Raw genomic sequence first — 26483 nt, forward strand, 5'->3', positions numbered from 1 at the left:
TGTTTTTAACACGTTCATTGGTCATGCAGTACTTCCAAGAACCGCTGTGGTACAGAACTTTTCCTGTAGCGGCAAAATGGTTCTCAAAAAGGCCCAGGTCCCCAAAACCAACCAGTCTGTCGGGTGGTAGTTGAAGCGCCTCATGGGCTGCAGCCGCCATAGACATAATGACGTTGTCTGGGGTGGCCCGGTCCACCAACAACCCCGCAATGCTTGCCGCCAGACACATATTGGTAGCTCCGGTGTTAAAGTCGAGCAACCAGCAACATTTTTTTGCCGATGATTTTACTGTACTTGCTGCTCTTTAAGGTTCTAGAAGCAACGCCCTCACGACCCCTAACAATTCAGCCTTGCTCTGTAAAAGCTTAGACAGGTTTTCTAGAAGTGTCACAGCGTCAAACACATCTCGAGACGACCGTCTGGTGAACAGAGGACTATTGAGACCCTGCCCCTGAAAACGCATCTGAAAGAAATCGTTAGGCCCCACATCGTATAACAATCGTTCTATGAGCGTTTGCATGACCTGGTGTATAGCTATAACACCATGATCGGAGGTTTTAGGCGGTCTAGGTTAACAAACCTAAACTCCTCATAGTGCTCTGTAGCATTAAACCTCTCTGCAGTACGACTATACCTTCTTACACTTTCCAAAAACACCTGTTCTGAAGCCTCAGCATGAGAACCGCCGGTGGTTGGGGGGCTCCCCGGGGTATCATCCGCCGGTAATTGACTACGGTTAGCTGCTGGTGTATTTTTATACCTCCTTGTAACGCTTAGTCTGGCTTTCTTTAATTTCCTTATTAAGAGCTTGCGGTTTCTAGCGCTACTAGCCCACTTCTGTTTCTAACAAACCCAACTAGTTTTTGGCAACTGGCCACAGCCTATCTGAACAACATTTGAGGTGTTTACAAGTGGTGACCCTGACATTTCACCTAATAAGGGCGGCGGTCCTTCAGAATGTTTTGGGTTGAGCCTGCTCAGAACTTTACCCCTTGAGGACCTGCCCATAGTCTCTCCTAACTTTATATTTTGAGGCCTTATAGGAGTGTTTTAGGTGTTTAGGGTTCTATGTTTATGAGTTTTAAACCATTAGGAGTTGGCTCACGATGCTTTCGAGTACATACTGGGTCTTCTTTTTATATTTAGACCTAAGGTATTAAATGAGGGTCTTACAGTCCTTAAATCGGCCTGCATGCATAGTCATGCGGGTATGTTACTTATGTCTGCAACTGCTGAATCGCAAGATTGGACCACCTCGCTACTACACTGGGCCAACCGCTGTATTAAAGCCCTCACGGTAGCTCTAGAGGCCCCAGTATTGCAGCCGTTCTTACCCAGTTCTAAAGTCTTTAGCCGGAGTCTGAATTTTAGCTGTCTGCAGACTGGTGTATTTCTTTTATATATGTGTCCAGGACTCTAGTACAGTCAGAAGGGCCGGGTTCTGGGTCATTATTTGAGACATTAAATGGATGATTGACAGCTCCCTGAGCCGCCTCGGCTACAGGACCATGGTTAACATTATGATCCCCTTTCTGAGTGGACGGACTGGTGCAGGTCAAAAAAACAGTGTTCCAGTGTGAACACTCAGGGGTTAGAGAGGCCTGATCGTCGCTAGTTGGTGTTCCAAAACTCTGATTTTGTAATCCGCTACATCCAATACTGCTGGAGGGGTATATTGAGGAGGATGGTGAGGACCACTGCGCGCAGGCACTTTGTGTAGGGCTGGTGGGGTCGTACGCTCCCGGTTGTGTAACTTGTGACATCAGACATGGGGTGGTTAAATGTTGATCGTAACAACTCATGGCCTCGGATGCACAGGAAGTGCTGTGGATGGGTGATGAAGATTGTGGTCCTGTTGATTGCAACCTTGAGTGGGACGCATTAGAAGTGTCACGGGGCTTTGCTGTGGCTTCAGAACTCTCTGCCGTACCAGATAGCGCCTTAAGAAGTCCTATACAATGAGAATAAGGATCCCCTACGTGGTGCTCATTTTCCAAATCTGTGTCCCAAAGACTATGATGGAAAGTTACACCTCTTGTTGGAGGTAGATCGCTGATGGGCCTCCCATATTCGACTCAGCCAGCATTGAACATTTAGAACGTTGGGGGCTGGGTGGAGAAGTCTGAGCCTTAACAACTTTTTTAAAAGACAGGTCTAAAGGCAAGGCTTGTAGCTCAGAGGTCTGCAACTTCTTCTTGCGATTCTTTAAGGACTGACAATTTATTTTAGGATTGCTGCAATGCTTAGGGGCCCCTCCAGAGGTTTCACATGGTACAAGATGCTGTATGTGGGGGGTTATAAACATGACAATGTCAGAGTGTCCAAGCCCCTGCCCGGAGGTAGTTGTTTGCGGTACTGGGCATACCCTTTATGATTGATGATGTGGTGTAGTTAAGAGCTGTACCTGGGCCATGACCGATGTCTGTAGAACCACTGCATGGTAGGTACTGGGGTCCTGCGCTGTTCACGAATACGGTTGGCGCCATGGGGTTTTGAACGGTCCCTTTGTTGACCTTTAAAGACGACATTGACCGTTTAGTCTGATGGCCGACTCCTCCAGAGCTCTTATGTGATGACTCTAGGATGTAAAGATAGCAAAATACATAATAGGGGTTGTTATAGCCACTATATCGCGGGGTGGAAGAGGTTTGAGACACACTGAGGATTGTATTCATCTGGCTCTACAATTTCTAAAAACTCACCTGAGGTTTTCCGCCATGAGGGACCATTCTTAATAGGGGGGCCGTCCTTAGGCGCTGGGACCTTCCTTTTGCGGGCAGTCTTTTTGACGCTCCCATCCACATTCTGGGTCGCTTGTCCCACAGGGGGGCCCCAGGATAAAAAAAAATACATGTTACATATACAACATAATACATAGACTATACAAGTTATCCAAGGGTTCCCTCGATGCTGCGTTTATGGGGGCTTTTTAGGTTTTCAAGGCGTTTACACAAGGACTCCTTTATTTACCTGCAAAAGCTGTATCCTGAGAAATTGTGCTTGGACCATCTTGAACCTGGAGGATCTGTTGCAGAGCGTCAACCGCAAGCTGTAGTTCTGCATCATAACCTGTACAAGCACACAAACACATGGGAAATCATTAATGGTAAAATAAAAAATAACAATCATGACATCTTTGTTTAGAACTGCCTGTGAACCGTAACTCACTTTGTTGCAATGTCTCCATTTCCTTTGGGGACGCCGCAGGCTCTTGAAGGTCCTACGTACAAAAGAGACAGAATTGACTTTAAGCACAAGTCATTTAATGGTATATGCACAACCCCTTCATAAAACCATGCAAAATGTTGAAAAATAAATAAAGAAAATAAAAAAGTCTCTCAAGATGCCATTTGTTGAGCCCCTATGTTCTGGAAGTATAATACACAGATCCACTTGTAGACCTTTTCTCAAAAACTATACAATGTTTAATAAACAACGTCCACAGGGCGGTGCTCTTGCATAACATAAGCTCTAGGATCCTCTCTATAAGGCATTATTTATATAATTCTAAGGGTTACACAACCTTATTTTACACATATTACAATGCACCCTAAGGTCTTTATAATACCATATAATTACACTAATTATAAAAATATGTAACACAACACAATTTAAAAACATTACAGTTCCTAGAATTTATACATGTACAATAGACTGGAAGCAGGATCCTAGGATCCATGCCATGTTTTCGTCTTAGCTCAAAAAGGCTCTGTACCATGTGTGGGGGTGGAGCTCAATCTAAACTCCAGCCTCCAGGGTGGAGCAGACAGGCTGAGCCAGCTCTAACAACCCAAACACAGTCTTTATTTAAAAATGGCCGTCTGTGGAGGCAGCATGTGTGGTGAAAAGTGTCTTTCTCTGCACCATCGTTGGACACCAGACCCTTGAACTAAGGTGAGTGGCTAGGGGCTTGAGGGGGGCCTGAGGCTACTGCTCAATACCCCCACCAATGATAAGCTGTATGATTAGGGCTGTGGGGGCCTACAGTGGAGCAGAGGACACAGAACACACGTGGAAACACACACACACACACAAACACACACACACACTGTGCCCTGTGTCCTCTGCCCTGTAGCCCACAGTAATTGCCTGTTTAGTTTTTGTCATTTTTTTTATTATGACTATTTTCGCTTCTTTCACACTTTTTTTTATTTTATTTATTTAAAAATAAATCTGCCATGTAGGCCCCTTGGGGCCCCAGAGCATCGTGCTCAGGCACCCCAAAGGCCCAAACTGATTGAAAATAACAGGGCCTGAGGGCCCAAGCGCGCGAGCCCTTAGGCCAGGCCTTCGCGCCATCTGCGGCTTCCCCAACTCTTACAGGGTTCTCAGATGCAGTGCGGCCTCTGAGAACAGACCGGCTTCTATTATTAACTTGAGGCCTCCGAGCCGCAACGTGCTCAGAGACCTCAAGTTAATAATAGAAATGGCCTGTTCTCTGAGGCCACCTTGCCTCTGAGAGTACACAGTTTCTATTATTAACGCGAGGCCCCTGAGCACAGTGTGGCTCGGAGGCCTTGTGCTAATAATAGAAACGCTCTGGTCTCAGAGGCAGCGAGAGCAGATCGGATCTGCAGATAAGGAAGGCCTCTGAGCCGTACCACGCTCGGAGACCCACGTTAGTAACATAACGCGGCTTGTTAAGTTAGTAACGACGGACCCCGAGCGCAGTGCAGCTCGGAGACCTACGTTATCAGCTTAACAGCTCCGATCTCAGAGCCCACATGGGCTCTGAGATCGGAGATGTTAAAGTGATAACTGGGGTCTATGAGCAGCACCCCGTTCGGAGGCCCTTTGGTTTTACCCTTATCCCCATGCTTATCTTGAGATTTTTCACCATCTTTCTTCTTATTGCCATCTTTGTCACCCCCTGTATGAACTTTTCTGTTCACTCTTGTTCTGACCCATTTGTCTGCCTTCTTTCCCAATTCTTGGGGAGAGGTCAGATCAGAGTCCACCAAGTACTGGTGCAACAAATCAGACACACAATTATTAAGAATATGCTCTCTCAGGATCAAGTTATACAGGCTGTCATAATCAGTAACTTTACTGCCATGTAACCACCCCTCCAAGGCCTTCACTGCCTGGTCAATGAAATCAACCCAGTCTTGTGAAGACTCCTTTTTGGTATCTCTGAACTTTATCCTGTACTGTTCAGTGGTTAAGCCATAACCATCCAGGAGTGCATTCTTAAGAACTTGGAAATTGTTAGCATCATTTTCTTTTACAGTAAGGAGCCTATCCCTACCTTTTCCAGTAAATGATAGCCATAGGATAGCAGCCCACTGCCTTTGAGGGACATCCTGTACAGCACAGGCCCTCTCAAGTGCAGCAAACCACTTGTTAATGTCATCCCCCTCCTTGTAAGGGGGAACTATCTTATGCAGATTCCTGGAATCATGCTCTTTTGCAGGATGACTATGGGGAATACTGCTGCTGCCACCATGGGTATCTAAACCCATTTTCTGTCTTTCCCTCTCTATTTCTAAAGACTGTCTATCCAAATCCAGCTGTTGCTTCTTGAGCTTCAGTCTGGTTTGCTCCACTCTCAATCTATTGAGCTCCCTTTCCAACAATCTGTCATCAGGGTGGGTGGGAGGGACATTTCTAGATACAGAGGTATGATGGGAATGAACAGAAGGAGACCTGTCCCTTACAGAGGGCACCCTAACAGCTTGGCTACCAGTATAATGTGAGAGCACATCATCAGTATGATGTGATTCAACCTCTGTACCAACTATGCTAGACTGTCTAGTAATGGGCAGGCTGAGAAGTTTCTTTCCTGAACCTTTTCCTGGGGGAGTCCCTGGATCAGATTGAGAACCATTAGCTACTTTTTCTACAGATTGGGCACTTATGGCCTTATCCTGTACTCTAAGCATATTAATTAACAGTTCTAAAGAAGGATTCTTCCCTACACTCAAACCTCTCTCTATGCAGAGACTCCTTGCTCCTTTCCAGCTAAGGTGATCATATGCAAGTTTGGACAGTTCAACTTTTTGGCCTGTGCCAGACATTTTTTAGAGAGAGTTAAAGTGATAGACAAAGAGAAAAAAGTTTTCAGAACTTTTTGGAAAGACAGAAAAAAACTTTTTAAACTTTTAAGAACTTTTTGAAAGTTTAGAAGTACTTTTCAGCACTTAGAAAAGAGTGAAAAGAGGAAATGCAAAACTTTTTGGCTATGTGTATATACACTGACCTTGTTTTGTATATTTTTCTCTTATGAAAAGTACAATGACAAGAGTGGTAAGTAGTCTCAAAGCACTTATCCCACCGCTGCCACCAATGTAGGAGGCTGGACTGGCTTGTAGTGAGTACCAAGGGGTACTTGCACCTTGCACCAGGCCCAGTTATCCCTCATTAGTGTATAGGGTGTCTAGCAGCTTAGGCTGATAGATAATGGTAGCTTAGCAGAGCAGCTTAGGCTGAACTAGGAGACGTGTGAAGCTACTACAGTACCACTTAGTGTCATATGCACAATACCATAAGAAAACACAATACACAGTTATACTAAAAATAAAGGTACTTTATTTTTATGACAATATGCCAAAGTATCTTAGAGTGTACCCTCAGTGAGAGGATAGGAAATATACACAAGATATATATACACAATAGCAAAAATATGCAGTATAGTCTTAGAAAACAGTGCAAACAATGTATAGTTACAATAGGATGCAATGGGGAAACATAGGGATAGGGGCAACACAAACCATATACTCCAGAAGTGGAATGCGAACCACGAATGGACCCCAAACCTATGTGACCTTGTAGAGGGTCGCTGGGACTATTAGAAAATAGTGAGAGTTAGCAAAATAACCCACCCCAAGACCCTGAAAAGTGAGTGCAAAGTGCACCAAAGTTCCCCTAAGGACAAAATAGTCGTGTTAGAGGGAGAATGCAAGGAAAACACAAATCAGCAATGCAACAACGATGGATTCCTGTCTGAAGGTACCTGTGGAACAAGGGGACCAAGTCCAAAAGTCACAAGCAGCTCGGAGATGGGCAGATGCCCAAGAAATGCCAGCGGTTGGTGCAAAGAAGCTCTTACTAGGCTGAAGAACTGTGAATACTGCAGGAACGACAAGGACTAGAGACTTCCCCTTTGGAGGATGGATCCCCCACGCCTTGGAGAGTCGTGCAGAAGTCTTTTCCCGCCGGATGGACGCCAACAAGCCTTGCTACACGCAAATCGTGCGTTTGGCGTTTTTGGACGCTGCTGGGGCCCAGGAGGGACCAGGAGGTCGCAAATAGGACCTGCAGAGAGAGGGGACGTCGAGCAAGACAAAGAGCCCTCACTGAAGCAGGTAGCACCCGGAGAAGTGCCAGAAACAGGCACTACGAGGATGCGTGAAACGGTGCTCGCCGAAGTTGCACAAAGGAGTCCCACGTCGCCAGAGACCAACTTAGAAAGTCGTGCAATGCAGGTTAGAGTGCCGTGGACCCAGGCTTGGCTGTGCACGAAGGATTTCCGCCGGAAGTGCACAGGGGCCGGAGAAGCTTGCAAAGTCGCGGTTCCCAGCAATGCAGCCCAGCGAGGTGAGGCAAGGACTTACCTCCACCAAACTTGGGCTGAAGAGTCACTGGACTGTGGGGGTCACTTGGACGGTGTCGCTGGATTCGAGGGACCTCGCTCGTCGTGCTGAGAGGAGACCCAAGGGACCGGAGATGCAGCTTTTTGGTGCCTGCGGTTGCAGGGGGAAGATTCCGTCGACCCACGGGAGATTTCTTCGGAGCTTCTGGTGCAGAGAGGAGGCAGACTACCCCCACAGCATGCACAAGCAGGAAAACAGTCGAGAAGGCGGCAGGATCAGCGTTACAGAGTTGCAGTAGTCGTCTTTGCTACTATGTTGCAGGTTTGCAGGCTTCCAGCGCGGTCAGCGGTCGATTCCTTATCAGAAGGTGAAGAGGGAGATGCAGAGGAACTCGGCTGAGCTCATGCATTCGTTATCTAAAGTTTCCCCAGAGACAGAGACCCTAAATAGCCAGAAAAGAGGGTTTGGCTACCTAGGAGAGAGGAAAGGCTACTAACACCTGAAGGAGCCTATCACAAGGAGTCTCTGACGTCACCTGGTGGCACTGGCCACTCAGAGCAGTCCAGTGTGCCAGCAGCACCTCTGTTTCCAAGATGGCAGAGGTCTGGAGCACACTGGAGGAGCTCTGGACACCTCCCAGGGGAGGTGCAGGTCAGGGGAGTGGTCACTCCCCTTTCCTTTGTCCAGTTTCGCGCCAGAGCAGGGGCTAAGGGGTCCCTGAACCGGTGTAGACTGGCTTATGCAGAATTGGGCACCTCTGTGCCCAACAAAGCATTTCCAGAGGCTGGGGGAGGCTACTCCTCCCCTGCCTTCACACCATTTTCCAAAGGGAGAGGGTGTCACACCCTCTCTCAGAGGAAGTTCTTTGTTCTGCCATCCTGGGCCAGGCCTGGCTGGACCCCAGGAGGGCAGATGCCTGTCTGAGGGGTTGGCAGCAGCAGCAGCTGCAGAGAAACCCCAGGAAGGGCAGTCTGGCAGTACCAGGGTCTGTGCTACAGACCACTGGGATCATGGAATTGTACCAACAATGCCAGGATGGCATAGAGGGGGCAATTCCATGATCATAGACATGTTACATGGCCATATTCGGAGTTACCATGGTGAAGCTACATATAGGTAGTGACCTATATGTAGTGCACGCGTGTAATGGTGTCCCCGCACTCACAAAGTTCAGTGAATTGGCTCTGAACAATGTGGGGGCACCTTGGCTAGTGCCAGGGTGCCCTCACACTAAGTAACTTTGCACCTAACCTTTACCAGGTAAAGGTTAGACATATAGGTGACTTATAAGTTACTTAAGTGCAGTGAAAAATGGCTGTGAAATAACGTGGACGTTATTTCACTCAGGCTGCAGTGGCAGGCCTGTGTAAGAATTGTCAGAGCTCCCTATGGGTGGCAAAAGAAATGCTGCAGCCCATAGGGATCTCCTGGAACCCCAATACCCTGGGTACCTCAGTACCATATACTAGGGAATTATAAGGGTGTTCCAGTAAGCCAATGTAAATTGGTAAAATTGGTCACTAGCCTGTTAGTGACAATTTGAAAGTAATGAGAGAGCATAACCACTGAGGTTCTGGTTAGCAGAGCCTCAGTGAGACAGTTAGGCACCACACAGGGAACATATACATGCACACCTATGAGCACTGGGGCCCTGTGTGACAGGGTCCCAGTGACACATACATATAGGCCACAAACCTATGAGCACTGGGGTCCTGACTAGCAGGATCCCAGTGACACATAACAACCATACTGAAAACATGGTGTTTTCACTATGAGCACTGAGGGCTGGCTATCAGGATCCCAGTGAGACAGTGAAAACAGTGACAAACACCCTGACATACACTCACAAACAGGCCAAAAGTGGGGGTAACAAGGCTAGAAAGAGGCTACCTTCTCACACTCGGCTCTTAGAGAGACCCTAGGGTCTCTCTGAGAGCGGTGATGTTAAACTAATAACTGGGGCCCCCAGGGCTTCTGCGGCTCGGGGGCCCGGGTTAATAATAGCAACGCAGACCCCCAAAATACATGTAAATGTACAGCACCAAAACCAGCCTGTACAAATTAAGCATGGCCTCCACCCCACAAAATAAGTGCATTCCCTCAAAAAAAACATACAAAAACACAGCCTCAGAACCAGCAAGTACAAATTAAGCACGGACTCCACCCCGCCAAAAGAAGTGCAGACCCCCAAAATTAGGTGCTAATGCTCAGCACCTGAACCTTCAAGTACAAATTAAGCATTACCTCTACCCCCCAAAATAAATGCAGACTCTCAAAAATATCTGCAAATGCTCAACACCAGAACCAACATGTACAAATTAAGCACTGCCTTCACCCCGCAGAATAAGTGCAGACCCTCAAAAATAAGTGCAAATGTTTAACACCAAAACCAGCAAGTACAAGTTAAGCATGACCTACACCCCCAAAATAAATGCAGACCCTCAAAAATACATACAAATACACAGCCCCAGAACCTTCATGTACAAATTAAGCATTGCCTCCACCCCACAAAATAAGTGCAGACCCTCAGAAAATACATACAAATGCAAAACACCAGAACCTTCAAGTACAAATTAAGGTTGGCCTCCACCCCACAAAATAAGTGCATACGCTCAAAAATACATACAAATACACAGCACCAGAAACACCAAGTACAAATTAAGTATGGCCACCACCCTACAAAATAAGTGCAGACCCTCAAAACTACATACAAATACACAGCACCAGGACCTTCATGTACAAATTAAGCATTACCTCCACCCCACAAAATAAGTGCAGACCCTCAAAAAATACATAGAAATGCACAACACCAGAACCTTCATTAAGCATGGCCTTCACCCCACAAAATAAGTGCGTACCCTCAAAAAGACATACAAATACACAGCACCAGAAACACCAAGTGTAAATTAAGCATGGCCTCCACCCTACAAAATAAGTGCAGACCCTCAAAAATACATACAAATACACAGCACCAGAAACACCAAGTACAAATTAAGCATTACCTCTACCCGCCAAAAGAAATGCAGACGCTAAAAAATAAGTGCGAATGCTCAATACCAGAACCAGCAAGTACAAATTAGCATTGCCTCCACCCGCCAAAATAAATGTAGACCCTAAAAAAAAATGCAAATACACAGCCCCAGAACCTTCAAGTACAAATTAAGCATGGCCTTTACACCAGAACTAATATGCACAAATTAAACATTGTACCCCCACAGCTTGCCACTGGCCCACTCCAACATACATTAATATCATTTTAAAAACGTGCATTTTACTCTGCTATGTATAGTTAAACAGGTTTGGGCTAATGTCAATGTTAAATTACAGTAGAACATATACAAGCATCACATTGTTACAGACCTTAAGTAGAGGAGGTTTAGCAACACCAGTCTCTGCTCTGTCCTTCATGTTTTCAGCCTTGGGGTCCTGATGGTACCTGCTCTCCGCAAACTTCAAGTATGTAGTTCAGAAAAAAAAGAGGTCTGGGAATGTTGGGGCTTTTATGCCAGACTCATTGTGCTAATTATATCTAGGCTTTGTGATGGGTGTGGCCTGGAAATAGACATCTGTTTTAGGTGGGCACTGGCTATCGACTGCTTGTTTCAAACTTTTAATTGCATGGTCAGTTTATAATTTGACCTCTACTGAACCCCTTTGATGCCTGTCCTGGAAAAGTCCTGTGGGGTATACATCTGTTTTAGATTTGCAATGCTTGTCATCCTTTGAGTCCAGTCCTTGGGGGCATACATCTGTTTTAGATTTGCAATGCCTGTCATCCTTTGAGGCCTGTCCTGTGAAGTCATTGGGGGGCTTACATCTGTTTTTAGGTTTGCATTACTGGTCCACTGTTTTGTTTCTAACTTTTAATTGCATGATCAGTTTATAATTTACCCTCTACTGTGTCCCAGGAAAACTCCTGTGGGGTATATATCTGTTTTAGATTTTCAATGCCTGTCATCCTTTGAGTCCAGTCCTAGGGGCATACATCTGTTTTAGATTTGCAATGCCTGTCATCCTTTGAGTCCAGTCCGAGGAAGTCCCGGGGGGTGTACATCTATTTTAGATTTGCAATGCCTGTCATCCTTTGAGCCCAGTCCTGGGAAGTCCTGGGGGCATACATCTGTTTTAGATTTGCAATGCCTGTCATCCTTTTGAATGCTGTACTGGGAACACTTAGGGCTACATCTGTTTTAGGTTTGCAATACTGGTCCATTGTTTTGTTTCAAACTTGTAATTGCTTTGTCAGTTTATAATTTAACCTCTTCTGAGCGCCCTTTGATGACTGTCCTGGAAAAGGCCTGTGGGGTGTACATCTGTTTCAGATTTGCAATCCCTGTCACCCTTTGAGGCCTGTCCTGGTAATACTTAGGGCTACATCTGTTTTACAGTTGCCTTTCTAAATTGATAGGCTGGCTCGAACAAAAGCATAATTTGACCAGCCCCTCTTTTTGGGTTAGCGAACAGTGAGGAGGTTTGGCCTGCCTGCCCATTTCTCCGGCCTGTGAGGGGACCCCCAAGCAGCCACTTGGTCCTGAATGTCTGACATGTCCAGACCTGTCCTCTTGGGCTCTGAAACTGGTTGCACAACACCAAGGCCTTCATTTTACACTGCCTATAGACCAATACCCAGGGGCTAGGACCCTGGCACATAGCTAACACGTGACACCATGAAGTCAAAAACCATGCGACACCTCTACACCTATGTCAGTTCCGGGGTGTGCTCTCAGGGGCACGGGAAGTCCCAGTAACGGAAAAGTGACGTAATTTCCGGGCGGGACAACTGTCACTTTCTTTTTTTGTTTTTTTTTGGTGGAAGAAAACATATTACATAAACATCTTTAAATCATTATAAACTGAAAACTTACAGTAAGATAATCTATGGGGGTAAAGAGAAAAGATAAACAAAAAAAGGGGGATAAAAGATAAGGTAAAGAAAAAAAAAAAAAATAGATAATAATAAATAAAAACAAAAAAGGGGGGAAAAACCATCACCAAATTAAATCATTCATATCAAATACAGAGCCTAACCACCCCACAAATACTAGCTTGGGAATGGTACCCCTTAATTCGAAGATGGGTGACCCCAGCCGGTATGTACCCAGGCCTGAAACAGACCCCATATTGTCTTCCCCTTCCTCCTGGCCTGTTTCCCCTTCCGTTCATACAATGATTTTTCCAAGTAGTAAGAGGAAAGCAACCTAGCCAACCATTGTTGCCAGGACGGGGGTCGTGGATCCAGCCATGCCGATGCTATACAAATTCGAGCCACCGCCATGGCTATGAATATAAATGCCCTACAAGGTCCAGCGATTTCGCCATCTGTCCCAAAGACCATAATTTCAGGTGTAAGGTCTATATCATAGCCCACTACTTCCTTCAAAACAGATTGGATCCCTTCCCTTAAAGCTTTTAATTCCCCACACTGTCACTTTCAAGGTGATGAGGAAAGGTATCTGTAGGAGGCTTGACTGGCTTGTAGTGAGTACCTAGGGGTACTTACACCTTGCACCAGGCCCAGTTATCCCTTATTAGTGTATAGGGTGTCTAGCAGCTTAGGCTGATAGATAATGGTAGCTTAGCAGAGCAGCTTAGGCTGAACTAGGAGACGAGTGAAGCTCCTACAGTACCACTAGTGTCATATGCACAATATCATAAGAAAACACAATACACAGATATACTAAAAATAAAGGTACTTTATTTTTATGACAATATGCCAAAAGTATCTCAGTGAGTACCCTCAGTATGAGGATAGCAAATATACACAAGATATATGTACACAATACCAAAAATATGCAGAATAGGATTAGAAAACAGTGCAAACAATGTATAGTTACAATAGGATGCAATGGGGACACATAGGGATAGGGGCAACACAAACCATATACTCCAAAAGTGGAATGCGAACCACAAATGGACCCCAAACCTATGTGACTTTGTAGAGGGTTGCTGGGACTGTAAGAAAACAGTGAGGGTTAGAAAAATAGCCCACCCCAAGACCCTGAAAAGTGAGTGCAAAGTGCACTAAAGTTCCCCAAAGGACATAGAAGTCGTGAAAGGGGAATTCTGCAGGAAAGACACAAATCAGCAATGCAACAATGATGGATTTCTAAACGAGGGTACCTGTGGAACAAGGGGACCAAGTCCAAACGTCACAAGCAAGTCGGAGATGGGCAGATGCCCAGGAAATGCCAGCTGTGGGTGCAAAGAAGCTGCTACTGGACAGTAGAAGCTGAAGATTCTGCAGGAACGACAAGGGCTAGGAACTTCTCCTTTGGAGGACGGATCCCTCACGCTGTGGAGAGTCGTGCAGAAGTATTTTCCTGAAGAAAGACCGCAAACAAGCCTTGCTAGTGGAAAATCGTGCGGTTAGGATTTTTGGACGCTGCTGTGGCCCAGGAAGGACCAGGATGTCGCCAATTGCGTCTGGGGACAGAGGGGGCGTCAAGCAAGAAAAGGAGCCCTCTCAGAAGCAGGCAGCACCCACAGAAGTGCCAGAACAGGCACTACGAAGTGGAGTGAAACGGTGCTCACCCGAAGTTGCACAAAGGAGTCCCATGCCGCTGGAGGACAACTTAGGAGGTCGTGCAATGCAGGTTAGAGTGCCGTGGACCCAGGCGGGACTGTGCACAAAGGATTTCCGCCGGAAGTGCACGGAGGCCGGAGTAGCTGCAAAAGTTGCGGTTCCCAGCAATGCAGTCTGGCGTGGGAAGGCAAGGACTTACCTCCACCAAACTTGGACTGAAGAGTCACTGGACTGTGGGAGTCACTTGGACAGAGTTTCTGGATTCAAGGGACCTCGCTCGTCGTGCTGAGAGGAGACCCAGGGTACCGTTGATGCAGTTCTTTGGTGCCTGAGGTTGCAGGGGGACGATTCCGTCGACCCACGGGAGATTTCTTCGGAGCTTCTAGTGCAGAGAGGAGGCAGACTACCCCCACAGCATGCACCACCAGGAAAACAGTCGAGAAGGTGGCAGGATCAGCGTTACAGAGTTGCAGTAGACGTCTTCGCTACTTTGTTGCAGTTTTGCAGGCTTCCAGCGCGGTCAGCAGTCGATTCCTTGGCAGAAGGTGAAGAGAGAGATGCAGAGGAACTCAGATGAGCTCTTGCATTCGTTATCTAAGGAAATCCCCAAAGCAGAGACCCTAAATAGCCAGAAAAGAGGGTTTGGCTACTTAGGAGAGAAGATAGGCTAGCAACACCTGAAGGAGCCTATCAGAAGGAGTCTCTGACGTCACCTGCTGGCCCTGGCCACTCAGAGCAGTCCAGTGTGCCAGCAGCACCTCTGTTTCCAAGATGGCAGAGGTCTGGAGCACACTGGAGGAGCTCTGGGCACCTCCCAGGGGAGGTGCAGGTCAGGGGAGTGGTCACTCCCCTTCCCTTTGTCCAGTTTTGCGCCAGAGCAGGGCTGAGGGGTCCCTGAACTGGTGTAGACTGGCTTATGCAGAAATGGGCACCATGTGTGCCCATGAAAGCATTTCCAGAGGCTGGGGGAGGCTACTCCTCCCCTGCCTTCACACCACTTTCCAAAGGGAGAGGGTGTAACACCCTCTCTCAGAGGAAGTCCTTTGTTCTGCCATCCTGGGCCAAGCCTGGCTGGACCCCAGGAGGGCAGAAACCTGTCTGAGGGGTTGGCAGCAGCTGCAGTGAAACCCCGGGAAAGGCAGTTTGGCAGTGCCAGGGTCTGTGCTAGAGACCCGTGGGATCATGGGATTGCACCAACAATGCCAGGATGGCATAGAGGGGGCAATTCCATGATCTTAGACATGTTACATGGCCATATTCAGAGTTACCATTGTGAAGCTACACATAGGTAGTGACCTATATGTTGTGCACGCGTGTAATGGTGTCCCCGCACTCACAAAGTCCGGGGAATTGGCCCTGAACAATGTGGGGGCACCTTGGCTAGTGCCAGGGTGCCCACACACTAAGTAACTTAGCACCCAACCTTTACCAGGTAAAGGTTAGACATATAGGTGACTTATAAGTTACTTAAGTGCAGTGTAAAATGGCTGTGAAATAACGTGGACGTTATTTCACTCAGGCTGCAGTGGCAGGCCTATGTAAGAATTGTCAGAGCTCCCTATGGGTGGCAAAAGAAATGCTGCAGCCCATAGGGATCTCCTGGAACCCCAATACCTGGGTACCTCAGTACCATATACTAGGGAATTATAAGGGTGTTACAGTAAGCCAATGTAAATTGGTAAAATTGGTCACTAGCCTGTTAGTGACAATTTGAAAGAAATGAGAGAGCATAACCACTGAGGTTCTGATTAGCAGAGCCTCGGTGAGACAGTTAGTCATAACACAGGTAACACTTTCAGGCACACTTATGAGCACTGGGGCCCTGGCTGGCAGGGTCCCAGTGACACATACAACTAAAACAACATATATACAGTGAAAGATGGGGGTAACATGCCAGGCAAGATGGTACTTTCCTACAGTATCCCCTCCTAATACTCCCAGATTATCTCTGACCTATCTTTATTCTTTTTGAAATGTGGCATCCAGCACTACTCACTTTTGGCTACAGAACACAGTTTCAATTATCTTATTGTGTCACTAAATCTTCTTTTTGTTCTTTTCGTGACTCCTGCCCTTATTCACTGAAAAATGAACCCTTGTTTTACCCTTCTGATCGAATGATATAATAAAGATCAGCTGACATTTTGAAGGTCGGGCAAAGGATGCTAGTGCAGAAGTGACTGACTGCATATGAGGCATCAAATGGTCAAGTAGAATGTGAAGGCCTTCTGATTCTGCAAACAGACTCCTTATTGTCTTTTTAGGTTTTGCCTGTGCAGCGCGTGCCAATGTGACCTTAAGGCCTCTTTGGTTCAGACAATTCATGATGGACAAGATGCAATCAATGCTACCTGTGTTGACATACATACTATTGATCCCCTGGGGAGAACGGTCAGCACCAATGCTGTGCTTGATCAACACACCTGGAAGTGTTCAACAGGATTTTCCTGTCACATACAGCCCTCCCTCGTGGATATGTCCTTTTATGGGTCATGCCTTTTTCGGTGAGAAGGTAGACACAGCATTAGAGCCCTTTAAGAAAAGTAGAGCTACAGCGCATTCCTTCCGTCTCTAGATCCCTGCCACACAGTTCCCACACAGTTCAAAATATCAAGAGGCTAATCTAGAGGTGCAGCCTATACAGTCTTCCGATCCTACACCGTAATCACCCCAGTCCTTTCAAAGCTATGGATTTTGGTCTGGTAGACAGCAAACAGGCCAGCAGAAACATTAATCCTCCCTATACCTCTTTCCCTGCTACAACAGTCACTGAACCACTTTCATTTACCCTTTGTGGTGTGTGCCGTCCAGTGATGGGCATGATCCATCATTTCCTCCCAGGAAGGCAATCCACACGTCCATCAGATGGGTCTCACAAAGCATTCAAAATGGCTACGCACTGCTGTTTCTTTTTGCCCTGCCTAACACTCCTCTGACATTAGAGTGACTTTCAGCCAAACAGCTGTCCAGTGTAATGCAAGAGGTACAAACATTACTCTTCTAGGATGCCATTGAGAAGGAACCAGACTCAAAAAGAAAACAAAAAAGGGGGTATATTCTGGACCTTCGGCCTCTGAATGCCTTTCTTTAGAATTACATATTCAATATTCTCACACAGACCAAGATCCTTTCTACCCTTGACCCGGGATACTGAATGGTGTACTTGGACTTGCAGAACCTGCATTTTCATTTACTCAATCTGCAGTCCCACAGATGTTTTCTGATGTACTCCATTTCTGCTTCACTAGTGCTCCTCTGGTGTTCACAGATGTCATGGGGTGGACACTGCCCACCTTCGCAGTTCGGAGATAGCAGTCTTCCACCACCCCAATGACAGGTTGTTTAAGGTGTTCTTGCTACAGTAAGTCAACGATCGCCTCCAGATGATAGTGAACTTTCTGGCATCATTAGAGTTCACTATCAACAAGCCAACTTTGTAGGAGGCTGGACTGGCTTGTAGTGAGTACCAAGGGGTACTTGCACCTTGCACCAGGCCCAGTTATCCCTTATTAGTGTATAGGGTGTCTAGCAGCTTAGGCTGATAGATAATGGTAGCTTAGCAGAGCAGCTTAGGCTGAACTAGGAGACGTGTGAAGCTACTACAGTACCACTTAGTGTCATATGCACAATATCATAAGAAAACACAATACACAGTTATACTAAAAATAAAGGTACTTTATTTTTATGACAATATGCCAAAGTATCTTAGAGTGTACCCTCAGTGAGAGGATAGGAAATATACACAAGATATATATACACAATAGCAAAAATATGCAGTATAGTCTTAGAAAACAGTGCAAACAATGTATAGTTACAATAGGATGCAATGGGGAAACATAGGGATAGGGGCAACACAAACCATATACTCCAGAAGTGGAATGCGAACCACGAATTGACCCCAAACCTATGTGACCTTGTAGAGGGTCGCTGGGACTATTAGAAAATAGTGAGAGTTAGAAAAATAACCCTCCCCAAGACCCTGAAAAGTGAGTGCAAAGTGCACTAAAGTTCCCCTAAGGACAAAATAGTCGTGTTAGAGGGAGAATGCAAGGAAAACACAAATCAGCAATGCAACAACGATGGATTCCTGTCTGAGGGTACCTGTGGAACAAGGGGACCAAGTCCAAAAGTCACAAGCAGCTCGGAGATGGGCAGATGCCCAAGAAATGCCAGCGGTTGGTGCAAAGAAGCTCTTACTAGGCTGAAGAACTGTGAATACTGCAGGAACGACAAGGGCTAGAGACTTCCCCTTTGGAGGATGGATCCCCCACGCCTTGGAGAGTCGTGCAGAAGTGTTTTCCCGCCGGATGGACGCCAACAAGCCTTGTTACACGCAAATCGTGCGTTTGGCGTTTTTGGACGCTGCTGAGGCCCAGGAGGGACCAGGAGGTCGCAAATTGGACCTGCAGAGAGAGGGGACGTCGAGCAAGACAAAGAGCCCTCACTGAAGCAGGTAGCACCCGGAGAAGTGCCAGAAACAGGCACTACGAGGATGCGTGAAACGGTGCTCGCCGAAGTTGCACAAAGGAGTCCCACGTCGCCGGAGACCAACTTAGAAAGTCGTGCAATGCAGGTTAGAGTGCCGTGGACCCAGGCTTGGCTGTGCACGAAGGATTTCCGCCGGAAGTGCACAGGGGCCGGAGTAGCTTGCAAAGTCGCAGTTCCCAGCAATGCAGCCCAGCGAGGTGAGGCAAGGACTTACCTCCACCAAACTTGGGCTGAAGAGTCACTGGACTGTGGGGGTCACTTGGACGGTGTCGCTGGATTCGAGGGACCTCGCTCGTCGTGCTGAGAGGAGACCCAAGGGACCGGTAATGCAGCTTTTTGGTGCCTGCGGTTGCAGGGGGAAGATTCCGTCGACCCACGGGAGATTTCTTCGGAGCTTCTGGTGCAGAGAGGAGGCAGACTACCCCCACAGCATGCACAAGCAGGAAAACAGTCGAGAAGGCGGCAGGATCAGCGTTACAGAGTTGCAGTAGTCGTCTTTGCTACTATGTTGCAGGTTTGCAGGCTTCCAGCGCGGTCAGCGGTCGATTCCTTATCAGAAGGTGAAGAGGGAGATGCAGAGGAACTCGGCTGAGCTCATGCATTCGTTATCTAAAGTTTCCCCAGAGACAGAGACCCTAAATAGCCAGAAAAGAGGGTTTGGCTACCTAGGAGAGAGGAGAGGCTACTAACACCTGAAGGAGCCTATCACAAGGAGTCTCTGACGTCACCTGGTGGCACTGGCCACTCAGAGCAGTCCAGTGTGCCAGCAGCACGTCTGTTTCCAAGATGGCAGAGGTCTGGAGCACACTGGAGGAGCTCTGGACACCTCCCAGGGGAGGTGCAGGTCAGGGGAGTGGTCACTCCCCTTTCCTTTGTCCAGTTTCGCGCCAGAGCAGGGGCTAAGGGGTCCCTGAACCGGTGTAGACTGGCTTATGCAGAATTGGGCACATCTGTGCCCAACAAAGCATTTCCAGAGGCTGGGGGAGGCTACTCCTCCCCTGCCTTCACACCATTTTCCAAAGGGAGAGGGTGTCACACCCTCTCTCAGAGGAAGTTCTTTGTTCTGCCATCCTGGGCCAGGCCTGGCTGGACCCCAGGAGGGCAGCTGCCTGTCTGAGGGGTTGGCAGCAGCAGCAGCTGCAGAGAAACCCCAGGAAGGGCAGTCTGGCAGTACCAGGGTCTGTGCTACAGACCACTGGGATCATGGAATTGTACCAACAATGCCAGGATGGCATAGAGGGGGCAATTCCATGATCATAGACATGTTACATGGCCATATTCGGAGTTACCATGGTGAAGCTACATATAGGTAGTGACCTATATGTAGTGCACGCGTGTAATGGTGTCCCCGCACTCACAAAGTTCAGTGAATTGGCTCTGAACAATGTGGGGGCACCTTGGCTAGTGCCAGGGTGCCCTCACACTAAGTAACTTTGCACCTAACCTTTACCAGGTAAAGGTTAGACATATAGGTGACTTATAAGTTACTTAAGTGCAGTGTAAAATGGCTGTGAAATAACGTGGACGTTATTTCACTCAGGCTGCAGTGGCAGGCCTGTGTAAGAATTGTCAGAGCTCCCTATGGGTGGCAAAAGAAATGCTGCAGCCCATAGGGATCTCCTGGAACCCCAATACCCTGGGTACCTCAGTACCATATACTAGGGAATTATAAGGGTGTTCCAGTAAGCCAATGTAAATTGGTAAAAATGGTCACTAGCCTGTCAGTGACAATTTGGAAAGAAATGAGAGAGCATAACCACTGAGGTTCTGATTAGCAGAGCCTCAGTGAGACAGTTAGTCACTACACAGGTAACACATTCAGGCACCCTTATGAGCACTGGGGCCCTGGGTTACCAGGGTCCCAGTGACACATACAACTAAAACAACATATATACAGTGAAAAATGGGGGTAACATGCCAGGCAAGATGGTACTTTCCTACACAACCCCCCCCCAAACGAAGGACAATAAGACTAGCCATTACCTGATGAGTCTTCATTGTCTAAGTGGAAATATCTGGAGAGTCCATCTGCATTGGAGTGGCTACTCCCAGGTCTATGTTCCACTGTATAGTCCATTCCCTGTAGGGATATGGACCACCTCAACAATTTAGGATTTTCACCTTTCATTTGTTTTAGCCAAAGTAGAGGTTTGTGGTCTGTCTGAACAATGAAGTGAGTGCCAAACAGGTATGGCCTCAACTTCTTCAGAGCCCAGACCACAGCAAAGGCCTCCCTCTCAATGGCAGACCAACGCTTTTCTCTAGGGGTCAACCTTCTACTAATAAAAGCAACAGGTTGATCCTGGCCCTCAGAATTAAGTTGTGATAGGACTGCCCCTACTCCTAATTCAGATGCATCAGTCTGGACATAGAATTTTTTAGAGTAACAAGGGCTTTTCAGGACAGGTGCAGAGCACATGGCCTGCTTCAGCTCCTCAAAAGCTTTCTGACAGTTTGCTGTCCATAATACCTTTTTAGGCATTTTCTTGGATGTGAGGTCATTAAGAGGGGCTGCAATGGAGCCATAGTTCTTAATGAACCTCCTGTAATACCCAGTGAGGCCTAGGAAGGCTCTCACCTGAGTCTGAGTGGTAGGGGGAACCCAATCAATAATAGTTTGGATTTTCCCCTGAAGTGGTGCAATCTGTTCCCCACCAACAAGGTGTCCCAGATAAACCACCTTACCCTGCCCTATCTGGCACTTTGAAGCCTTGATAGTGAGGCCTGCCTTTTGCAGGGCCTCCAAAACTTTCCAAAGGTGGACCAGGTGATCATCCCAGCTGGAGCTAAAGACAGCTATATCATCCAAATATGCTGCACTGAAAGCTTCCAGCCCTTGCAGGACTGTGTTCACCAACCTCTGAAAAGTGGCAGGTGCATTTTTCAAACCAAAAGGCATTACAGTAAACTGGTAATGTCCTCCAATGGTAGAAAATGCAGTCTTAGGTTTAGCATCTTCTGACATTTTGATCTGCCAATACCCTGCAGTCAAATCAAAAGTGCTTAGATACTTGGCAGATGCCAGTGTATCTATTAGCTCATCTGCCCTGGGTATAGGGTGAGCATCAGTTTTGGTTACCAAGTTGAGACCTCTATAGTCTACACAAAACCTCATTTCCTTCTTTCCATCTTTAGAATTGGGTTTTGGTACCAGTACCACAGGAGAAGCCCATGGACTGTCAGAGTGCTCAACCACTCCTAGTTCCAACATCTTCTGAACTTCTTGCTTTATGCAGTCCCTGACATGGTCAGGCTGCCTATAGATCTTACTTTTGACAGGTAAACTGTCTCCAGTATCTATAGTGTGGTCACACCAAGAAGTGGTGCCTGGCACAATGGAGAAGAGTTCTGAAAATTGTCCTAGGAGATTTATGCAATTATCTTTCTGCTCAGCAGTAAGACAATCAGCCAAAACTACCCCTTCCACAAGAGCATCTTGTTCTGTGGAAGAGAAGAGCTCAGGTAGAGGATCACTGTCTTCTTCCTGTCCCTCATCTGTTGCCATGAGCAGGGTGAGATCAGCCCTGTCATAGTAGGGTTTCAGGCGGTTGACATGGAGCACCCTAAGGGGACTCCTGGCAGTGCCTAAGTCAACCAAGTAGGTGACTTCACCCTTCTTTTCAACAATTGTGTGGGGTCCACTCCATTTATCTTGGAGTGCTCTTGGGGCCACAGGCTCCAAGACCCACACTTTCTGCCCTGGTTGGTACTGAACCAAAACAGCCTTCTGATCATGCCATTGCTTCTGGAGCTCTTGGCTGGCCTGAAGGTTTTTACTGGCCTTTTTCATGTACTCAGCCATCCTTGATCTGAGGCCAAGTACATAATCCACAATATCCTGCTTAGGAGCTTTTAAAGGTTGTTCCCAACCCTCCTTTACAAGTGTGAGTGGACCCCTAACAGGGTGTCCAAAAAGAAGTTCAAAGGGGCTGAAGCCCACTCCTTTCTGGGGTACCTCCCTGTAGGCTAAAAGGAGGCATGGTAGAAGGATATCCCATCTCCTGCGGAGTTTTTCAGGGAGTCCCATAATCATGCCTTTGAGAGTTTTATTAAATCTCTCCACCAGTCCATTTGTTTGTGGATGATAGGGTGTTGTGAACTTGTAAGTTACACCACACTCCTTCCACATGGCCTTTAAGTATGCAGACATGAAATTGCTTCCTCTGTCTGATACTACTTCCTTTGGGAAGCCCACCCTGGAAAATATTCCCAGGAGGGCCTTTGCCACTGCAGGAGCTGTAGTGGTCCTTAAAGGAATTGCTTCAGGATATCTTGTGGCATGGTCCACTACCACCAAGATAAACCTATTGCCTGAAGCAGTAGGAGGGTCAAGGGGGCCAACTATGTCAACCCCTACCCTTTCAAAGGGAACCCCAACCACAGGCAGTGGGATAAGGGGTGCCTTTGGAGTGCCACCTGTCTTGCCACTGGCTTGACAGGTTTCACAGGACTTACAAAATTGTTTTGTGTCCTCAGACATCCTAGGCCAATGAAACAGTAGTACCAATCTGTCCCAAGTTTTCATTTGACCCAGGTGCCCAGCTAAGGGAATGTCATGTGCCAGTGTTAGGAGGAACTTTCTGTACTCCTGAGGAATCACTAATCTCCTGGCAGCTCCAGGTTTAGGATCCCTATGCTCAGTGTACAAGAGGTTGTCCTCCCAGTAAACTCTGTGTGAGTCACTGACATCCCCATTAGCCTGTTTGACAGCTTGCTGTCTGAGACCCTCTAATGTGGGACAGGTTTGCTGTGCCACACTCAGCTCCTCTCTGGCAGGCCCCCCTTCACCCAAAAGCTCAGCAGTGTCTGCTTCCAGCTCCTCTGGTGTAGGTTCTGCACAGGGAGGGAATTCTTCTTCCTCAGAAGTAGAATCCACTGTAGAGGGAGGGATAGTAGGAAGTGGTTTGCTTCTACTAGCCCTAGCTTTAGGGAGCACTTGGTCCATTGTTCCAGGATCCAAGCTTCCCTGTCCTTTTTGCTTTTTGGCCTGAGCCCTTGTCAAAGCAAAAATATGCCCTGGGATGCCCAGCATTGCTGCATGGGCCTCCAACTCCACATCTGACGAAGCTGATGTCTCCAAATCATTCCCTAATAGACAGTCTACAGGTAAATCTGAAGCTACCACAACTTTCTTTGGACCAGATACCCCCCCCCAGTTGAGATTTACAACAGCCATGGGGTGGCTTTGTGTTATGTTGTGAGCATCGGTTACTTGGTACTGGTGTCCAAGTATGTGTTGTTCAGGGTGCACCAGTTTCTCAATCACCATTGTGACACTGGCACCTGTGTCCCTGTAGGCCTGGACCTCAACACCATTTATTAGGGTTAGTTGCTTGTACTTCTCCAAGTTATGGGGGCAAGCAACCAAAGTGGCTAAGTCAATAGCCCCTTCAGAGACTAAAGTAGCCTCTGTGGTCTCCCTAATCAGACCAACCCCAACTAAATTACCAAAAGTGAGCCCAGCTACTCCCTTGGATTGGCTATTAGTAGGTTTGCTCCCGCCACCACTGCTATTAGTAGGGACACTAGGTGTAGCAGTAGGGGTTGTAGTGGTAGGAGCTGTGGTGCCTTTCTTTGGACAACTGGGATCTGTTGTCCAATGGTCTTTTATTTTACATAAATAGCACCATGGTTTCTTTTCCTTGTTCTGATTAAAGGAGGATTTGGGCCCACCACCCCCACCAGAGTGTTTTTGTGGGCCTGATGAAGACTCATTTTTAGATTTGTCCCCACCCTTGTCAGAAGACTTACCATCCTTCTTTTTGTTGCCATCTTTGTCACCCCCTGTATGAACTTTTCTGTTCACTCTTGTTCTGACCCATTTGTCTGCCTTCTTTCCCAATTCTTGGGGAGAGGTCAGATCAGAGTCCACCAAGTACTGGTGCAACAAATCAGACACACAATTATTAAGAATATGCTCTCTCAGGATCAAGTTATACAGGCTGTCATAATCAGTAACTTTACTGCCATGTAACCACCCCTCCAAGGCCTTCACTGCCTGGTCAATGAAATCAACCCAGTCTTGTGAAGACTCCTTTTTGGTATCTCTGAACTTTATCCTGTACTGTTCAGTGGTTAAGCCATAACCATCCAGGAGTGCATTCTTAAGAACTTGGAAATTGTTAGCATCATTTTCTTTTACAGTAAGGAGCCTATCCCTACCTTTTCCAGTAAATGATAGCCATAGGATAGCAGCCCACTGCTTTTGAGGGACATCCTGTACAGCACAGGCCCTCTCAAGTGCAGCAAACCACTTGTTAATGTCATCCCCCTCCTTGTAAGGGGGAACTATCTTATGCAGATTCCTGGAATCATGCTCTTTTGCAGGATGACTATGGGGAATACTGCTGCTACCACCATGGGTATCTAAACCCATTTTCTGTCTTTCCCTCTCTATTTCTAAAGACTGTCTATCCAAATCCAGCTGTTGCTTCTTGAGCTTCAGTCTGGTTTGTTCCACTCTCAATCTATTGAGCTCCCTTTCTAACAATCTGTCATCAGGGTGGGTGGGAGGGACATTTCTAGATACAGAGGTATGATGGGAATGAACAGAAGGAGACCTGTCCCTTACAAAGGGCACACTAACAGCTTGGCTACCAGCATAATGTGAGAGCACATCATCAGTATGATGTGATTCAACCTCTGTACCAACTATGCTAGACTGTCTAGTAATGGGCAGGCTGAGAAGTTTCTTTCCTGAACCTTTTCCTGGGGGAGTCCCTGGATCAGATTGAGAACCATTAGCTACTTTTTCACCAGATTGGGCACTTATGGCCTTATCCTGTACTCTAAGCATATTAATTAACAGTTCTAAGGAAGGATTCTTCCCTACACTCAAACCTCTCTCTATGCAGAGACTCCTTGCTCCTTTCCAGCTAAGGTGATCATATGCAAGTTTGGACAGTTCAACTTTTTGGCCTGTGCCAGACATTTTTTAGAGAGAGTTAAAGTGATAGCAAAAGATAAAAAAGTTTTCAGAACTTTTTGGAAAGACAGAAAAAAACTTTTTAAACTTTTAAGAACTTTTTGAAAGTTTAGAAGTACTTTTCAGCACTTAGAAAAGAGTGAAAAGAGGAAATGCAAAACTTTTTGGCTATGTGTATATACACTGACCTTGTTTTGTATATTTTTCTCTTATGAAAAGTACAATGACAAGAGTGGTAAGTAGTCTCAAAGCACTTATCCCACCGCTGCACAACCAATGTAGGAGGCTGGACTGGCTTGTAGTGAGTACCAAGGGGTACTTGCACCTTGCACCAGGCCCAGTTATCCCTTATTAGTGTATAGGGTGTCTAGCAGCTTAGGCTGATAGATAATGGTAGCTTAGCAGAGCAGCTTAGGCTGAACTAGGAGACGTGTGAAGCTACTACAGTACCACTTAGTGTCATATGCACAATATCATAAGAAAACACAATACACAGTTATACTAAAAATAAAGGTACTTTATTTTTATGACAATATGCCAAAGTATCTTAGAGTGTACCCTCAGTGAGAGGATAGGAAATATACACAAGATATATATACACAATAGCAAAAATATGCAGTATAGTCTTAGAAAACAGTGCAAACAATGTATAGTTACAATAGGATGCAATGGGGAAACATAGGGATAGGGGCAACACAAACCATATACTCCAGAAGTGGAATGCGAACCACGAATGGACCCCAAACCTATGTGACCTTGTAGAGGGTCGCTGGGGCTATTAGAAAATAGTGAGAGTTAGAAAAATAACCCTCCCCAAGACCCTGAAAAGTGAGTGCAAAGTGCACTAAAGTTCCCCTAAGGACAAAATAGTCGTGTTAGAGGGAGAATGCAAGGAAAACACAAATCAGCAATGCAACAACGATGGATTCCTGTCTGAGGGTACCTGTGGAACAAGGGGACCAAGTCCAAAAGTCACAAGCAGCTCGGAGATGGGCAGATGCCCAAGAAATGCCAG

General features: G+C 46.8%; 1 long non-coding RNA gene across 1 annotated transcript; it reads right to left on the bottom strand.

Annotated features, from left to right (window-relative positions):
* Positions 1-2935: 2935 nt before the first annotated feature.
* Positions 2936-10978, bottom strand: LOC138247272 (uncharacterized). The gene is made up of 3 exons (XR_011194398.1): positions 10893-10978; positions 3169-3220; positions 2936-3069 (listed from the first exon to the last, which is right to left on the bottom strand). It is a non-coding gene; the product is annotated as an uncharacterized lncRNA (long non-coding RNA).
* Positions 10979-26483: the final 15505 nt, after the last annotated feature.

Source organism: Pleurodeles waltl, chromosome 7 (genome assembly GCF_031143425.1).
Source record: "Pleurodeles waltl isolate 20211129_DDA chromosome 7, aPleWal1.hap1.20221129, whole genome shotgun sequence".
NCBI lineage: Eukaryota > Metazoa > Chordata > Amphibia > Caudata > Salamandridae > Pleurodeles > Pleurodeles waltl.